The 3425-nt window shown below is 41.3% G+C and overlaps 1 pseudogene; it reads right to left on the minus strand.

The window, feature by feature from the left end:
* Positions 1 to 2396: 2396 nt before the first annotated feature.
* LOC145409581 (5S ribosomal RNA) lies at positions 2397 to 2513 on the minus strand (annotated as a pseudogene).
* Between the last annotated feature and the right edge of the window lie 912 nt (positions 2514 to 3425).

Genomic DNA, 3425 nt, shown 5'->3' on the forward strand with positions numbered 1-3425 from the left:
GGATTCTTTACAAACAAAATGAAGCACACCTTGCAATCTGTGCACTCCAGACCACAAATTGCCAGTATAAACAGGCTGCACTGTATGTATTTGTGTTTGAAGAAAAGTATTAATTAAGCTGTATGGTGTTTCAAATGAGTAGACAGAGAGCAACAGGGTATTGGATTGCTAATGTACAAGACATCCAGCATTCAGTGTATCAGAGGAGCTGCTCTTGTGTGATATGACCCTAGGTTTATTTTTTCTTTTTTCTTCTTTTTTTTTATGACTCAAATCTTGATGTTGTGCCTCGTGGGTGTGTGTGCATAAAGTGCTGTACAGTGTTAGCAGGTTAACACAAATGCTGGTCTAATGGCAGTTTTTGTTCCAGGTCTACAGCTGAAGTTCCATCAGTAAACCAGAGATATCAACATTGTGGTCATCAGGGAGCTGCCAAATAAATCCTTTGTCATACCTTGTGTCTTTGCCTCAGACCATCTTGGTCATTGTCTGGTCTCATCCTACAGAAGGCACGTCAACCCACAGTTTGTGTGTTATATGTTAGTGTTCTTCTGTATATGACATAGGAGTAGTGAAACCTGGAAAACTTTGCTGTTGAGGTATCCTTTATATTTATGATTGTTCTAAAGTTGTTATAAGTAGGCACTGGACGATAAGTGTGGGGTTTTCAGTCTTAGCAACACCATCATCATCAGTAGCATATGAACTTCCTCTGCATTTTCTACTGAGTCCCCTTGTTAATTAAATGACTTATTGTCAGGCATTGCTGCTGTGTGTACTGCCTCTCCCTGGTAGAAATATTCTTCAACAAAATCAAGAAGTTCATTTGGTACTGTTACAGGAAAGGACTCAACCCTTCTGTGGATCTTAGTATAGGTGTAACAGTTATGGTTCATTAGAGTGGCTTGCGTGTTGATAGTCATCCCCTGTGTGTTGATAATTGTGGGTTCAGTAGTAATAATCATTGTGCTGACAGGTATTGGTCACTGGTAATGATGTATGTTTAGATAGTTACTGTTCAGTACAGACTAAAATATATATTACATAACTTTGATATTGGTCCCTGATCATGTTGTTGACAGATACAGTAGTCATGATAACAGTAAGGTGGACCAGAATGGAGAGCTGACCAAGCTTTGTGGGAAGTAAATGAGCTCGGAGGTTTGATATAATGGAGATGGTTAAGGAAGAAGCAGGGTTGAAGTTAGAATGTGATGTGGAGGAGGAAATAAAGGAGTTAGTTAAGGAGGAACCAGATGTGAAGTTAGAACGTGAGGTGAGGGAAGAAATGTTCATCAGTGATGGGATTGTCCAAGACACTGTCATCCCCTCAATGGCCTGTGAGAAGTTCAAATGTTTAGAGTGTGGTAAAGTGTTTATTAAAAAGAAGTATCTTACCCAACACAGAATAGTACATTCAGGAGTGAAGTATGACTGTAGTGAATGTGGTAAGCAGTTTAATGACAGGAGGAACTTAGGTAGACACTTGCTAATTCATTCAGGAGTGAAGTTCGGTTGTGATAAATGTGGTAAGCAGTTTAGTCAGAAAGGTGACCTCACCCAGCACCTTCTCATCCATTCACGAGTGAACAAGGTAGAGTGCGGTGAATGTGGCAAACAATTTAGCAATGAGCGCAACCTCACCCGGCATTTACAAATTCATTTACGAATTAGGAAGTTCAAGTGTGATGAATGTGGTAAGCTGTTTGGCTACAAAGGTGTTTTTACTCGGCATTTACTAATTCATTCAGGAGTGAAGAGGTTCCAGTGTGATGAGTGTGGTAAACGTTTTAGTGAGAAGGGCAACCTCACTCGACACCTACTTACCCATTCAGGAGTGAAGAAATTCAAGTGTGATGAATGTGGTAAACTGTTTAGTCAGAAGGGCAGCCTCACTAACCACCTACTGATTCATTCAGGAATTAAGGAGTTTAAGTGTGATGTTTGTGGTAAACTGTTCAGATGCAAACAGGACATAGCCAAGCATGTTGCCATTCACTGACAAATTGGAGTACAGTCTCTTGAAAAAATACATCACCCTTAGTAAAATACATCACCCTTAACCCATTCTTTACCAACCCCTCCCCCCAATGTAAACAGTACGTTTACCCTCCATACCGACCTGATAGCTCCCCCTCCCGTAGTGTGAGGGGTAGTGTATATTTTTTGCCACGTCGAAACTATTCACTCTTTTTTATTTGTTTGTATACTGATGATCACATAAACCCAGCATGATGTTGGTAATAAAAAAAATATTATAAAATAAATTTTTCATTCATTCATTCATTCATTGCCAGACGCCATGTATCCCAAACAGGGTGGCCAAGGGCTTAGAGTTAACTGTTTTACAGGGAGGGGCACTAATCCTCCACCAACCCCACTTGACACGTAGGGATGCCAACTGCATCTGGTGTTCCCAGGTGGTCACCCATCCAAGTACTAACCAGACCCAACGTTGCTTACCTCGCTGATCGGATGGGAAGCGGTGTACTCAACGTGGTATGGCATTATGGTATATAAGTTTACATATCTTATGCTAAAGTACTGTTACCCAGGTAACTACTGTACAAACTGGCTTGAAAAAAATGTTCTGCACAGATGGATGGCTTATTTATTTACCTTGTAAGCTGAGCATGCAGTATGTGGACACACGTGATGGTGATGGCGACCTTGATCCACTTGTTGCCGTGAGTGCAGCGTCACTAAGCTCGCTACTAATTTCCTCCTCCTCCTCACTCACATCAACTTCGCTATCATTTCAGGATCACAGTCATCTACCGACATATCAGACACTGCTGCATCATCATCTGATACATCTAAATAAGTATCCTCATGAGGAATAAACTCGTCACTATCGGAATCTGCCAGAGACGCCATGAGAGAAAAATATCCTGTACACTCTCTCTCGTGGTCAAGTGCGTGGTAACTGACTCTCTCAGGCAGGCCAACAGGTGTAAATTTTGCCGTATGTCAGCAGAAAATATAATACGATATCTGTAGTAGAAATTATAAATGATTGGTCTATAAGAGGTTACATCACAGATGAGTGAGCAAGCTATTGGTGCCACCTCAACTTAGTCATGACGTATCTTATGATGTCAGAATTCGTCAGAACTTCGTCACAGTCTTTGTCGTCAAAACACAAAGCTGTTGCTAACACGAAGTCCTCAGAAACAGCCTTACCGAGCTACCCTGAGGCCCATAAGCTGCCATTCATTAGAGGGTGTACCAGCGTACAACGGTAGCGGTTCCGGTGTCTCACGGGTGTTTACTAGCGATGTACGGGGGTACATCAAAACACATTTTCGGTAAAGAAGGGTTTAATAGTAGTACCCAACTGTTTACATTGACTAATGATACAGGTATACAGAAAAGTATTGTTACCCAGGAGTCTGATAGATACGAAAATGAACACCACAATGGCT

The sequence above is a fragment of the Coenobita brevimanus genome, chromosome 81 (genome assembly GCF_032717465.1).
Source record: "Coenobita brevimanus isolate Jiangsu-jjx chromosome 81, ASM3271746v2, whole genome shotgun sequence".
Classification (NCBI taxonomy): Eukaryota; Metazoa; Arthropoda; class Malacostraca; order Decapoda; family Coenobitidae; genus Coenobita; species Coenobita brevimanus.